Below are 16,107 nucleotides of genomic sequence, written 5' to 3' on the forward strand. Positions count from 1 at the left end.
CCCCCACTGGGACACTCAGGATGTGCAAGGTTTACGCAGCTGTGTAAGTGAAGGTTCTTGTTTCTCAAAGTCCCTGTGGCTGGAACACGCTGCAAAGAGAGGTGGCTGTGGTTGCCTCCTGAGTCCTCCAGTTCTAAGTCATTGGTGGTAATCATGTTTTTGAAAACCCATCCTCTCTTCTCTGACACTTTCCTCTTCTTTACCCCTGCCTCTCAAAATTTCCCTGACTCCTCCTCCTAGATCTCCCCCATAAATAATGGTATTCTTCCATTTTCTGCCATTGACACTGTTCTCAACTCACTCTCTACGTCTGCCAGGGTAGATTAATCCACTCCCTGGCCTGCTGCCCCACCTGTATCTGTCGTCACCCTACACTGCTCCTGAGCTTCGGTTCCATATTCTGGTTACCAAGAGGTCATCTCCACCTGGTGCTTCACATCTGCCTCAAAATTAATGTACCCAAACAGTACTCTTCATTTTCCTCCCAACCCTGCTGTTGTTTGTTCCCTGTCCCCATTTATTCTTTCTCTACCTATTTGGGCTCTTCAGTAAAAACCGGGCATTATCTTTGGCCCTTCCATTTTTGTTACCCCACGTTCCATCTCATACACACTTTCAGCTTGTGCAACCTTAGAAATGTAAAGCTCAAAACCTTCTTCTCTATCTCCATGTGCTACCTTGGTTCAGATGCCAATTACCATTTGCCTGGATTCTGAGAGTGTGGCGTAGTGGTGAAGAGAATGGATTCTGGCACCCAGACTGCTTGAGATGGATCCTGACGCTACCATTTCTTATGGGGTGACCAAGCCAAGTTATGCAACCTCTCTGTGCCTCGGTTTCCTCAGCTATTAAAAAAAAGGATTATTCCAATATCTACCACATGAGTTGTTGTGAGGATTACTTTGGTTAATATACACAAAATGCCTGGCACATAGTATGTGCACAATGAATGGTAGTTGTTAGTATTATAGCAATGTTTTAGCTGATTTCCCTGATACTAGTATCTTTCCACTTGCATTAGAATCATCTTCCTAAGAATCAAATCTTAACACGTCACTCCTTAGCTTCTGCTGGCTTTTTACCATTTGAAGACTAAAGTTTACCTGCCTTAGCAGGACATTTAAGACCCTTCAAAGATCTGTTCTTGAGCTACCTTTCTGGCTTATTTCTGGCTTCCTATTCTTTAAACACTGAGTCCACACTCTTGGCCATGCTAAATTTCTCACTGTTCTACGAACACTCCATATTCTTTCATAGTTCTGCGCCTTTGCATTTGCTATTTATTAGTCAGTGTCTCTAAGGTGTGCTGCTGCAACAACCATCCCCAAATCTCAGCAGTTTTCAACAACAAGGTTTATTTCTTGCTTGTATTACACATTGGTTGCAGGTTGGCTTCAGCTCTACTTCAAGAATCTTCTTAACTCTGGGACCAAGACTTAATGAACAGCCCCTTTCTAGAAATGGTTTTCTCATGTGGCAGGAGGGAAAAAAATAATATCGAAATGTCATGATGGATCTTAAAGGTTTTGCTCAGAATTGACACAAGACATTCCACTCACATTTTATTGGCCCAAGTAAGTCACATGGCCAAGAGTGACCTTAATTGTGGCAGGGAGATATAAACCTGTCACGAAGATGTAGCAAATAGTTAGAAACAATAATATAATCTCCCACAGTTTCCTGTATTTGAAATGCCGTCACGTATCCAACTTTTTCCCCATTGTTCAAAACCTTCAAATCTTTGTTATCACCTCCTTTGTGAAGTTTTTCTTTTGCCCAGAAAAATGAGCTCGCTTCTCTGCATTCTCTCAGGACTCTGGCCCTACTTCTAAGAAAGTGCTTATTACACTGGACTAAGAGTATCTGTTTACATCCCCCTCTCTTGCGAGCAAGGATTGCTTCTTAATTTCTCTATCCCCAGTTCCAAGCATCTCAGAGCATGTCGACAGAATGAATAAATGAGGCAGTTTGTTGCTTGGCAATTTACTAGGAGGACTGGGAAAGCTTTTCTGCTAATAGGCAGGGGTAGGTGGCCAAGAACACCTTCAACCAGGTAGAAAGGAGACATGAAGACCAGTGAGAAAGTCAGCTGGTTTTTTCCTCCATGCTCACCAAACATTTTTCTTATTTTTTCCTCAGTCCATTGCTATGCAAGAGCAAATACCTTAGAAAGATACTATTTATACATATACCCTTGGACATTTATATATATGTGTGTATATATATATAATATTCAAATGAAAACAGATTATGCCCATATAGTGTTTGTTAAAACTTTGCTTCAACTCAGGTGATCTATTAAAAAGTCAAGACCAGCAAATTATCTCAATGAACCGTCAGTAATCATCTTTGGTAACCTTTTTGAAAGATACCAAATCAAATTGCCAGGTGTTCAGTTTTACTTCCAAAGTATTGCAAATCCATCCCATCAGCTCCTCACTGGCACTATCTTAGTTTCGGTTCTTGTGTGTCACTTTTCATCTACACGTTTCCTGTACTTCCTACTTGGTTTCTCTGTGCCCCGAATGCCCTCCCGCCACTTCCTCAGTCCCCTCTTGGCAAACAAAGCTTTTCATCAGGCGTTGCCTTCTTCCGAACTCTCTCTGATGCTCTTTCTTCACCATCCTCCAACAGAGTTAAATCCTGCCCCTGTATAATTTTTATCATTGTTTGTTTGATCACATTCCATTGTAATTATTTGTTTATGTGTCTGTTTCCTCTGCGTGGAATAAGAGTCCTTTGAGAGCAGGCCCTGCGGTGTCTAATTCCTCTCCATGATCAGAGCACAGTGTCTTTCACATATATGAAGTGTTTAATTAATGCTTGTTACATTGAGCTGCTGTTGAACCAATGGCAAAAATTATGATTTATAAAATTTGTGGTCAGTAATATGGTGCAACTTGAAAGACTTTTTTGTTCTGATGTTCTAACATATGCTAATATTTTCATGATCCATGGAGAATGAAGTGTTTCTCATGTTAACCAATGTTATATGTTAATGAACATGGATTTTAACTTTCATATATAAGATCCACACAAGACTTTTTGGAAATGAACTGATTCTCATGAGAACTTATTAGTATATTAAGAAAACTCCCACACCAAAAGTTCGTGCTATAAAATCAAAAATAAATAGATGGGACGACATCAAATGAAAAAGCTTCTGCACTACAAAGGAAACAACAAAGTGATAAAGCAATCTACAGACTGAGAAAAAGGGTTTGCAAACCATATATCTGATAAGGGGTTAATATCCAAAATTTACAACTCTATATAGCAGAAAAACAAATATTCAAAACTTAAAACTCAATAGCAGAAAAACAACCTGACTAAAAAATACGCAAAGGACCTGAACAGACATTTCTCCAAGGAAGACATAAAAATAGTCAACAGTTATATGAAAAGGTGCTCAACATCACTAACCATCAGAGAAATGCAAATTCAAATCACTGTGAGATATTATCTCACACCTGCTAGGATGGCCATTATCAAAAATTCAAGAAATAACAAATGTTGGTGAAGTTGTGGAGAAAAGGGAACTCTTATACACTGTTGGTGGGAATTAATATTGGTGCAGCCATTATAGAAAACAGTATAGAGGCTCCAAAAGAAATTAAAAATAGAACTATCATATGACCAAGCAATCCCTCTTCTGGGTATGTACTCAAAGAAGATTAAATCACCTCCTAGTAAAGATACCTGCACTCTCATGTTCATTGCAGCATTATTCACAATAGCCAAGATATGGAAACAACCTAAGTGTCGATAGATGAATGGATAAAGAAAATGTAATGTATATACACATACACACACATAATGGAATAGTCTTCAGCCTTTAAAAAGGAGATCGCAGCATTTGCCACAACATAGATGTGCCTGGAGTACATTATGCTGAGTGAATAAGCCAGACGCAGAAAGAAAATATTGCATGACTTCACTTATATGTGGAATCTGAAAAATAAAAAAGGTCAAATATACAGAGATAGAGAATAAAACAGTGGTTACCAGGGGTGAGGATGGGGAATGGGGAGATAGTAGGTAAAAGGATACAAAGTAGCAGATGTGTAAGGTGAACATGTCAAGAGAGGGATTTTTGTTAAAGAAGTAGATTTTAGCTGCTTTTGTCACACATACACAAAAGTAACTAAGTGAAATGATACATAGGTCAATTTGCTTCATTTTAGTAATCATTTTACTCTTTATATATATCTCTCTCTCATAATATCTTGCTGCAAACCTCAAATATAGACAATACAATTTATTTTTTTTTATTTTTTTTATTTTTTTTTAGAGACAGGGTCTCTCTGTCATTCAGGATGGAGTACAGTGGTACAATCATAGCTCACTGCAGCCTCAAACTCCTGGGCTCAAGAAATCCTCCTGCCTCAGCCTCCCAAGTAGCTGGGACTACAGGTGTATACCACCCTATCCCCCTAGTTTTTTTTTAACTTATTTTTTGTAGAGACAGGGTCTCACTATGTTGCCCATGCTGGACTATTTTTTTCTTTTTTTTTTAAGAAAATGGCTTCAAAAGAAATATTCTTCATAGGATATTATATGGCTAAAGAAAAATTAGAAGATACCACAAATCTTTTTATTATCTTTGCCTCAGAAAACAAAAGGAAAGTTTTACTCAGATACCAAAATTAAAGAAGTAAAGAAAATTCAAATTATATATGCCTTAGACAACCAGTACGACATGCTAATTTGACCAGCTCTTCTAAAAGAAAAGAATCCAAGCACAAATGACATCTATCGAATTAGCTCAAGAATGAAAATTTCAGCTTTGGTAACTGTAATACATGTTATGCAAGTGACCATGAGTGTAAGCAGGAGCGAGACAGGGCAAAAGAGGTTATAATTAAAGTAAATCTTCCCAGAACCCCCGATGGCATCAGGAACATGGCCAGAACAAGCAAGGCCACTGACTCTTGCCAGGGTCATGTTTGGAGGTTACTTTATCATAGCCTTTTGCTTAAAAAAAAAAATAATTTGAGCATAGAAGGGCTCCCAAAGTTCAATGATCTCCATGTGCTTCCCATTAGGGTCAGAAGAAGAAATGCTGTGTTAGCTTCTGCAAATGGAATGGGATAGAATTTTCAGATCTCTTTCCAACTTATTAGCAAAAAGGCTGTGTGTCAACCTGGACATCAGGAAGGCCCACATATTTCTAAAGAACAGGGACACCCAGTCATACAGATTCACATGTGAACCATTATAAATGGTTACTTAGTCACTCATCTTCTTCTTTCATGGAGGACAGCCTCTAGCTCAGCTCAAAATAGCTATCTACCTTATTCTGAATAACATAAGAGTTTTTAAAATATAAGTTTATAGCAAAATATTATCTATGAGTTCCCTTGCTGGCTAAGCTATTGTGAATTTGGAAGCCACCAGAAATGTCCTTTCAAACCTTCTCTCATCATTTACTTCCCACCAAGAGAGCATGACTGATGACTCAGATCAGTCAATTCCCTTCCCTACTTCCTATCCACAACCAGAACAGTATGAAGCAATGAAGCCAGCGTAGCATCACTGCTAGTTACTTATCCAATGTCCATTTTCCCCTTTTTCTCACAAAACACTTGTCCTGCTAAACATTCATTTTCCCAGCCACTGAGACATACATAGATGTTTTCCAGGAGATTCTAGTAAAAGCTTTTGATTTCCTGTTAAAAGGAGACAGATACACCTCTTCCTGCTTTCAAAGAAGATGTGATATCTGAATTACAAGCAAACATCCTGGAACATCTTGAAACATGAGGCACTCAGGATGGCACATCAGAAAGATGGAATAACCAGGGTCCTTCATAGCATTATGAACTATAAACAATGCCAGCAACCATTTAACTATGGCTTTCTGTAATATGTGACAAATATGTGTTGAAACCACTGCTGTTTTGAGTTTTCTGTTACTTGCAGCCAAACACATCCTTAACTGATGCACCAAGTCTATGGAAAAAAAGCTCAATCGAGGATGCCTGGAAGAAAGTCAGAGTCTTGGGCTACTAGTAGTAGAAGGATAATTGTTTGGAGAAGGTAGAAGGAATTCAGATTTTCCTTGCTTTCTCCAAATGTCCCCTCATCAACCCCGTCTCATGCAATTTTAGGCCAGCCTTGAAAAATGGAATTAAATGCCTGCATTTAAAAAATGAGCCCTGACAAACAACATATCAACATCATGACTTCATTCCTTTGACTCATGAAATTTCTTCCAACACTAAGAAGCGTTCCCAACTATCCTGCCTGTGTTAGATTTTCAGCAAAGTTTGTAATTTAGGAAAACCCAGTCAGTTGAAAATAAAAGTTTCATGCTTACTTATAATTTTTTTAATAAAAGAAGATACAACTCTATTACACCAAGGTTTATATAATCTAGTCTTCATTATGAAGATCCTACCTTGCAATTCAAGCCATAGGTACAGGGTTCACCTTTCATTACTCAGGTAGAAGACTCTGGTATAAGACTTTCATGTGGATCCCATAATCTTTTGCAGCTGTGTTTTTATTTTATATTCACTGTAGTGAATTTTGCAAGTACTAACATGTAGGTTCATATAGGCATAGCTCATATTTATGGTCCAAAAAATAAAAGAAGAAAGAAAGAAGGAAGGAAGGAAGGAAGAAAAGAAAGAAAGACAGAAAGAAAACCCTTCAAACTAGTAACATCTGGTTGATAGACCGGGTATGGATGCTTGCCCCTGGAGCATAGCCAGACCCGAGGCTCATGCAAACATACAATTGCACTAGATCCATCACATCAAAGCCATTTTCTGTCCTGGCTGCAATTTTAGGTTTGGCACATTGTTTCATCTCGTTCTGCTTTAAAACTCTCAAATAGTATTCAGAAGAGTGGGTGTAAAATGGCAGCTTGCTTATCTTCCTTTAACTCTCCTATTTGGAAAAGTGCCTGCCAAAGAATTTAGAAATGAAACAAATTCATCACTTAAACATTTGTATTATTAATAATAGCCACCATTGACTGAGATATTTACTATGTGCCAAGAGTCGTGCTAAGCACTATGCATACATCATCTCCGGTAGCCTTCACCAGCCTATGAGGTCGATATCAGTCTCCTGCTGTTAAGTCCTTCACTCATCCATTTAGTGAGTTCTATGGGGCTAGACTCTGGGAAGGCAGAAGGGAAAGAAGTAGACCTCCTTCCCACACCCCACTCCACCCCAGCCCTCTACACACAGAAACATCTCATGGGGTCTAATGGGGGAAGAGATCATCCCAACAACATGGTGAGTGTAAAGAGGGGTCTCAGGAGCATACACTGGGGGCCCTACCCTGGACAGAGATGGGAGGCAAAACCTCACTGAGAACAAGATGGTTAAGCCGGGACATTCAGGGTTATTCAGGCCAAGGAGTAGGTGGTATTGATGCTGGGGGTTAAAACCATTCCAGGCAGATGAGACAAGATGCTGTTAGACAGCACAGGGCCAAGAAAGTCTCAGGTAGCACTTGTGAAGGACTGGGGGTGCGGGGACGGCCACCGTTTCTGGAGCTAAGAGAACTTCAGGAGATAAGACCAGTTAGATAGGAAGGGACCAGGTCTTGGCCGTGCTTGGGACTTTCTCCAAAAGGAAGTACAAAGCCTTTAAAGATGGTGATGGTGATGGTGGTGGTTATTGTTTTAGGTGAGTGTGCGGGGTGAGGGCTGAATAGGGAGATGAATGACCAGATTTAAACCGAGAGTCAGAGAAATTAAATAACATCGCCCAAAGTCACTTTAAAGCTGGAGTTTGAACCCAGTGTGCTTGACTCTCATCTTTTGCTCATAAGCCAAAATCTCTATGACCTTCTAGTTTTATCAGTTTCATTCTAGTCAGGGTAACTTATCACTATCAGATCCATCAAAAGCACATATATCTACTGCTCATCATGTACCTCGGCCCACGTTAGACATAGGTACGAAGAACACTGTATGTGGGATGATAAGAGACTATCCAATTCCATGGCTTTAACTATTTTTAACCAACCTCATTGTTAAAAAGCTCCACAAAAGTCAACACTACAGAGAAAAGATAGGAATTTTCAGTTCTAACTAAACTGTTTTTTCAATACTTTTTTTTTTAGGTTAAATGCTACATCTAGTTACAGTTGTTAGGATATGCAATTTTGCTCAGACAAATAAGTAAGAATAAAATATTTATAAAATTCAGAAGCTACATTTGCTTAGGTCTTTGAGTGTCTTTTTAAAAAGACCATAGATCCCTATGGATTAATCAAGAACCTCCCTTTCAATGTTCAGGAAAGAAATGGCTCCTAAGAGGATAAAAGGCACATTAAAATTTGAACTTGAGAATTTGTCTGAAAATTTTTCTTTAGAACTAGGTTTGCTTTAGCAAGTTTTGTGAAATGCTCTGAGCTCTTTTTCTTTTTCCCCAAATCATCTACCTATAGGTTAGCAATGCATTTATATATTTTACCATCAGAACAAAATGGATGAAATTATGCATGTGTTTCTTAGTATTTCTTGTATTTTTATATTGAAGAGCTCTAAGATACTGATCTCATTTTTTAAAATTATACTCTTTGGGATACTGCCTTCTTTCAGTGTAGCGTTAACTCTTCCTTCATTTTTTTTTTTTTTACATATTAGCTGTTGATCTTGTGAGATCATGTTTAAACAAGAAATAATGCAAACTGTTATACTTCAAAGAACTATGAATATTTAAATCAGTGTTCCTTAACTGTAAAAAATGATAATAAAATGGATCAAAGTAATTTTGCATATGAAAAATAATTCAACTTTACAACATTCAATTCTCAAATAAATGAAACTGAATCTCAAATTATATGGGTAAAAACCTGTTCCTGAAAATGCTATAAAATTCAAATCTAGTGTCATTAAATTAAAAAAATGGGAGGAGGGTTGAGGGTAAGATTTGATAACATTATTTCATTAAAAAACAGTATATGGAAAGAACTGAAATGGAATTATAGTATTATTAAAATTTCATTCACAAATTAGAGTAGGAATATCAAAGGGTCTGAATGCAAAGTTGAAAAGAAAATGTGTGTGTGTGTGTGTGTGTGTGTGTCCTTCCCCCTTCTCCTTGCAAATGTCGTGACTCCCCAGGAAGGATTGGCCAAATAGCCAGTGACCACACAGGCAGGAAGGGGAAGGTACTGGGATGTCAGAAGAGATGAAAGTGGAGAGGTGGGAAACTATTTGGTAATCTTTCTTGGACTCTAGAGACCCACATACCATTGTAAACATTCTTCAGATGTCTCCTTTGACATATTGACTCTGTCCTCTGTGCCTGGCATAACATATAATTAGTATCACAGTGATCCTGTGGTGTTATATATAACTGAGGACCACCATATAACTGTTACTTCAAAGGGCAGATACTCTTTAAATCATGATAATAAATAGTAATTAGAAGAAGACCTGTCATTTGCAAAGTGTACATTATATCCACCACCATCATCAGCAAAATTTATTAACATTTATTGAATCCTCATTGTGTACCAGACTCTATTCTAAGCTCCCTGCATGTATTATATATCAGTTAATTCATACAATCATTTATTCAAGTAGATACCATTATTATCTTCTTTTTACAGAAGAGGAAACTAAGGCACAAGCAGGAACATTACTTACCCAGGGATACAGGACCCAAACCCAGGAATTTGACACCAGTGACTACAAATGGCCCACGTGGTTCATTCAAAAGATTTTTCTTGGCTCCCTTCTATAAGCCAGGCTCTGTGAGGAGGCAGCGATGCACTGTTGAGCAAAAGCTGACATAATTCCTGTCCTTGTGGGACTTACAGTCTAGCAGAGAGACAACAGTCAAATGAGGTATAAGCAAATGCAGAATTGTAATGGTGCCAAAAATTCTGAAGGAAGGGTTTGCAACACTACTACAGTAACTGTCCAGCGGACCTGCCCTAGGTTCATTTTATACATGGGACAGCAGAAGCAAGGCTTGGAGAAAGACAGGAAAACCAGTTAGCCACTTGGCTGAGGACAATCTACTCAGACCCTCCCAAGTTATGAATCAATTATTTCACTCTGGAGCATGTCACATTTTAGTTGCCATTAGCAAATCATTTGGCTTTGGAAGCCTCAGTGATAATTGTGTGCACATTAAGAATTCCATGACACTGATTTTACTTTCGCACAACTCACACTTTTTTAAATGGAAAGGTTTCCTTCTGCCCATATAACTGAGACCAGGCTTTTAACTGATGGCTCACATGGGCATGCTAGCAAGAGATATTCAGCCAGGGAGTCTACGCGTATATTTTGGACTTAAAGTTATGCTTTAACTTTTCATCTGTTTTGTGGAATGTAGAATTTGGCTTAATGACTGTGTTTATTTCTGTTCAAAGCACTGGAAATAAAAGGTTTGTGCAGATGTTTTAAGGACACCATATAGACTATTCACAAACTTTTGTGGTCAGTTTGGCCACTATAGTCAGGACCAATGACTCACTCTGAGTTTTGTTGTTTCTTAAAATATTGTTTTGCTCTTGTCCTTGGGAAAGTTGGTGTGTTCATCACAGACATTGCTGGTAGGGGAAGGTGGTGATGGAGGGTGAGATTATGTGACAGACTCTGTGTAACAAAAGTTTGTCTCAACTTTCCTACTTAGTCCTAAAACGACGTTTGACCCAAGGAGGATTTTAATCTGGAAGACACCTTAAATTGGAGTGTCAGGTCAAAACCTGCATTCCAGGCCAGGCGCAGTGGCTCACGCCTATAATCCTAGCACTCTGGGAGGCTGAGGCGGAAGGATCGCTTGAGGTCAGGAGTTCAAGACCAGCCTGCGCAAGAGCAAGATCCCATCTCTACTAAAAATAGAAACAAAAAAATTAGCCAGTCAACTAAAAATAGAAACAAAAAATTAGCCAGGCGTGGTGGCTCACACCTGTAGTCCCAGCTACTCGGGAGGCTGAGGCAGGAGAATCACTTGAGCCCAGGAGTTTGAGCCTGCTGTGAGCTAGGCTGATGCCATGGCACTCACTGTGCCTGGGGAACAAAGTGAGACTGTCTCAAAAAAAAAAAAAAAAAAAAAAAAACCCTGCATTCCATGAACGAGAAAGCTGAGTCTGAGAGATTAAGTGATATGACCAACATCTGTGCATATGGGTGGCACAGATGTTACCAGATGTGCTTAGAATTAACTCCGCCCTCCCAAGAGACATAATCCATAGCTCCTTAAGTCCAGTCCATCCTGACTCTTGGACTTAAACTCTTAATTTCTTTCAGTGCTATTGTTTCTTCTCTTCTCCCCTTTTCATACCTTCAATGTGGTGGCACAACCATCGAAAATGGCACACAGTAGCCTGCTAACTGCAGCCCTGTAGCTGTTGCCAAATAAAGCATTAGTTATGTAACTCTACTCCGTTTTCTAGGAGTGTAGAATTTTAAACAAAAAACCTTCAACAGAGGGAAACATAAACAAGTAGACAAGCAACATTGAATAGCTTTGTAAGTTGAAGAAATTTTATAAGTTACGTTATGTGAGAGAGCAGTGTGTGTGCATAAGTTTTTCTATTTTTTTATTTTTCATTTTGATGGATACATAACAGTTGCATAGATTGTATGTGCATATTTGACAGTAATAAATGTGACAGACGTGAGAGTTGACTATTTCAGCAGTGAGCTCAGGAAGAATCATTTCTAACTAGTCAGAAGAGATTCAAGGGGAAGGGGAGGATGTCAAGTGTTAAGGTGGGGGGAAAGTTTATGAATTCTGTCAGAGCGGGGGGTCTGGCGTGGGTAAAAACTTAAACCTGTGCTGTCTGATATCATAGCCACTTGCCAATGGGGCTATTTAAGTTTAAATTGTTAAAATGAAATAGAATTTTAAAATTTCATTCCTCAGTCACATGAGACACATTTCAAGAGCTCCATAGCCACATGCAGTTAGTGGCCATTGTCCTGGGCCTCACAGATGTAGAACATCATTGCAGGAAGTTCTTTTGGGTGGGGCTGATGTAGAAGATGCATCAGAGAAGGGAGGGGGTTGGATGGGTGGATAGATGGGAAGGGAGCCCGAGGTAATTGCTGCAGACTGAATGTTTGTGTCCCCCCACATCCGTACGTTGAAATCCTAACCCTTAATGTGATGATATTAGGAGGTGGGGCCTTTGGGAGGTCATGGGGATGGAGCTGTCATGAATGGGATTAGTGTCCTTATAAAAGACACCCCAGAGTGCTCCATTGTCCCTTCCACCATGTGAGGACACAGCAAGAAGGTGCTATCTATGAACCAGGAAATAAGCCCTTCCCAGACTATGAATCTGCCTGGTGACTTGATCTTGGACTTCCCAGCTCTAAAACTGTAACAAATAAATGATTGTTGTTTAAGTTACCCAGTCTATGTTACTTTTGTTATAGCAGCCCAAACAGGTTAAGACAGAAATGTTTACCAAGAAAGGGATGTGCTGGATCAAAGGAAATGAGAGAGACAGGATTGAATGAAGCGATCTAGGGAAAGATGTTGAATTGGGTTAGATCTTGAACTCCAGGCATTGGCTAGCTGCTATAAAACCTTTGTGAACCTTTTTTAAAATGGTGTCCCTCTGGGCAGAAATATCCTTGTGTTTTTGGCTAGTAGATTTTCCTTTATGCAAAGAAAAAAGTGTACTTTGCTCAAATCAACGGAGACAGTTAAAAGATCAAAGAAGAGATGAATAGGTGGATCACAGGGGATTTTTAGGGCAATGAAACTATTCTGTGTGATCCTATAATGGAGCATACATGTCATCCATGGGTTTGTCAAAACCCACAGAATGTGCAACACAAAGAGTGAACCCCAATGTATACTATGGACTTTAATTCATAATAATTTATCAACATTGACTCATCAGTTGCAACAAATGTACAACATTAATGTAAGATGTTAATAATAGGAGAAACTGGGAGTGGGGTAGAGAAGATGGGCAGGGATATATGAAACCCTCTGTACTTTTGCTCAGTTTGCTTATAAACCTAAAACTTCTCTAATAAATAAAGTCCATTAATTAAAAATAAAAAAGGAACCAGTTTAACTATTTCCCATAAAATATTTTCAGGTACTCTGAAAGTCTTCATTTTCACATAAACAGTGACATGACAATAAAACACACCAATCTAGTTTCAGCTGATAATCTAATGTAATTATATGTGATTATATGAATATTTGACATGTAAAAAAAAGAAAACAGTGTACCTTCCTCCTGGTTTCCACAGCACAGTGTCGGGCACTCATTTTGGTGAGCAGAGCACAAGCTGGATTTTCATCTCCACTTGTCCCCTTCCTCAGGCGTCTTTGTGCAGTGCACAAACTGTACAACTGTATACAGTGGCCCTGCTGGGACCCCATGCATTTCTACTGTGGGTCTCTAAACAAGGGCTGGTGTAGTTACAGCAGCAGAAGACAAAAGAGGACCATCTCTCTAGGGTGCCAAGGACTGACCTGGAGGAAAAGCCTGGCTGAGAACCGATCGCAGTAAACCACACAAGAAACACTGTTCTGTAGGACAAAGAGTGAAGAGCCAAGTTCAGAGCCCTGAAAGACCCTCAGAACTGGCTTTAAAATAGAGTAGAAAGAAGTCTACAGGGACATGGGACACAAAGCCAGGAAGGAAGGAAGCAAACCAGCAATACTGTACCTAGAAGGCGATATATGAGATGCAGCAGCTCCCTCTGTGAGCTGGGATTGGGAGCTGATAGTGGTCTTGGCAAGCTCAGTTCTGCAGAGCAAAGGGCCTGCTGCTGCATTGCAGGAGAGACAGGTTCTGGGAGAGAGGGTTGGGATCTGAGTGAGCTCACACTGCGAGGCTCTCTATATATACAAGGCATGGTCCAGGGGATGGAGGGAAAGAGGAGAAGGAAAATGCATCCCAACAATGACTGGAATGCATCAGCTGTGCAAAACAAAACTCCTGGGAAAACGAAGTTGCCTTGGATTGTGGTCCAAGAAACTAGTTATGGGATAAAAAGCTTTCGCTTTCAGGCCAGTAGTGTGAGCCTAGCCTAGGTTAGGAGTTAGCAACGAGCTTCAGATGTCAGTGTGAAAGGAACTGATGGGGCCAGTCTAACCTTCTAGTATTAGAGTAATCCTGAAAAGAACCACCTGCCACGATAGGTAATCTCAGCAGCCTGCTTCATGGAGTGACTGGGAAGGGAGGCTGAATTGTGATACCAGCTCATTCTTTGCCACGAAGGGAGTCTTTTCAGAATAGGACTGAAGCAATGTGGAAAATTTCTACCACCCTTTGTAGAGGAAGCCAGTGCTTTCCTAAGCTTGGGCCTTGGACCACCTGTATCTGAATCACACTGGGATTCTTGTTAACAATGCAGACTTCCCTGGGTTTGGCCTAGGCCAGGTGAAACTTTATCTTTAGGGATAAAGTCTGGGGATCTGCATTTTAATCAGCTTCCTTGGTGGTTCTTCTATACACTGAAGTTTGAGAATTCCTGAGGCAGGTCAGGGCTTCTCAAAGTTTAGCTTCCATCAGAATCACCTAGAAGGCTTGTTAGCACTTCTATTACTGGGCCCTACCTCCAAGGTTCCAGTTCAGCATCTGGGAAGTGGCCTGAGAGTTGACATTTCTAACAAGTTCCCAGGTGATGCTGCTGCACTAGGGGCTACAGACAGGGAATCTCTCTTTACCTGGCAATTTCTTAAAAGCCTGGGAAATGTAAAATCCCACTTACCGTTCATCTGCATAACTGAACTGGCTTCTACCATCCTGTTATTCACATGACTAACACCCATGACCTCTTTTTCACCTTGTTAGATAACTTGTAGTTTTAAAACGACAAGACGAAAAAAGATCTCACCTGGCCAGCCCTAATCTTGTATATTGTTCTAGTTCCAAATGTTTATATTGTATCAGCCTGGTCCCTTTCTCGTGTTTGGGGGTGACCTGTTCAACTTTGTGTCACCTTGGGCTTCAAAAGCAAAATCAGCCCCTTCCTTTGCTTGCCATAAAAGATAGTGTTAAAAAAAAATGCTCACCAAAAAAAAAAAAAAAAAAAAAAGGAGAAACCTGAAAATACTCTGAAATTCAGAAAGTGTTATTTTGGGGAGTCTTTCTGGGACAGGATGTCCCCATCATCAGCTAGAGGAAGCCCAGCTTCTGATAAACACTATTTTGCCTTGCACAGATCAAAGGGGCCATTTATTGAAGGAAGGGATGGAAGTATTTGATGAGGCCCTTCTGCATTCTCCCCGTAAACAGGATAAACCCTATCAATGAAAGCTTAGCCTCAGCCAGGCCAGAGTCCCCGGGAACAATGGAGTAACAAGAACTGTGGGTGGCGAGGAAAGAGCCTTGGTCCTGACAAGATTGTCCTGCCAAGAGAATGGCCGTAAACAGGATTAGTCCTAATGAGATTATCAACTCAGGACCTGCAGGCCTGAGACAGAGAGTTCAGTGCTGCATGAAGAAAAGACACCCATGCAGCTTGTAGAGCGGGAGGATGACCAAGGGGCCAGGGCCTTTCCTTCCTAGCTTCCCTCTAGTGCAGGGGCCATATCTCCTGGGAGGAAAAATCAGTCACTGTCATTGCAAGTATTGCTCGCAGGAGAAGAACTAGCAGCTCAGGCACCAAGGTAGCGGTTTTCAATTAGGGGATGTTGGCCACGTCTGGAGACGTCTTTGGTTGTCACAACTGGATGGTGGGGTGGTGCCACTGGCATCCAATTGGGGGCAGAGGCCAGGGATGCTGTTTAACACCCTCCCACGCATAGGACAGCCTCTCACAACTAAGACTTACCCAGCCCCAGGTGCAGCAGTTAAGAAGTCCTGCATCTGGTGATGAAGAGGAAACCCAGCTAGGATGCTGGTGGTAGGTGACAGCTGGATATGGAGTATGGCAATGGTGGAGAGGGAACAGGAAGGGATTTCTTGGGCCTTAAGCTAGATGGATGTTATGTTATCACTCCCCCAGAAGGTGAAAACTGGTTTTGGGCGAGGATGGAGGGAGTGAAAAACCATATTTATTTTATAAAGCACATGCACATGCAGTACATACACAGATAGCGTTTCTGTGGTATTCAAATTTCCTGGGTAGCAGCAGGGAGATTAGGAAAAACAAAGTCTAAACAGGCTCCTCAAGGAAAATGAAGAAAAGGTTGAGAAATGCTGAT

The 16,107-nt window shown here is 40.3% G+C and overlaps 1 protein-coding gene across 1 annotated transcript in view; it reads right to left on the minus strand.

The window, feature by feature from the left end:
• The window catches only part of LIFR (LIF receptor subunit alpha), a 109,105-nt gene extending 95,913 nt beyond the window's left edge, over positions 1-13,192 (minus strand). Inside the window, exon 1 of the mRNA XM_069491998.1 lies at positions 13,180-13,192. The gene's annotated coding sequence lies outside the window, so the exon portion shown is untranslated. The remainder of the gene's footprint in view (positions 1-13,179) is intronic.
• Positions 13,193-16,107: the final 2,915 nt, after the last annotated feature.

This window comes from Eulemur rufifrons, chromosome 17, assembly GCF_041146395.1.
Source record: "Eulemur rufifrons isolate Redbay chromosome 17, OSU_ERuf_1, whole genome shotgun sequence".
In the NCBI taxonomy this organism is placed as follows: Eukaryota; Metazoa; Chordata; class Mammalia; order Primates; family Lemuridae; genus Eulemur; species Eulemur rufifrons.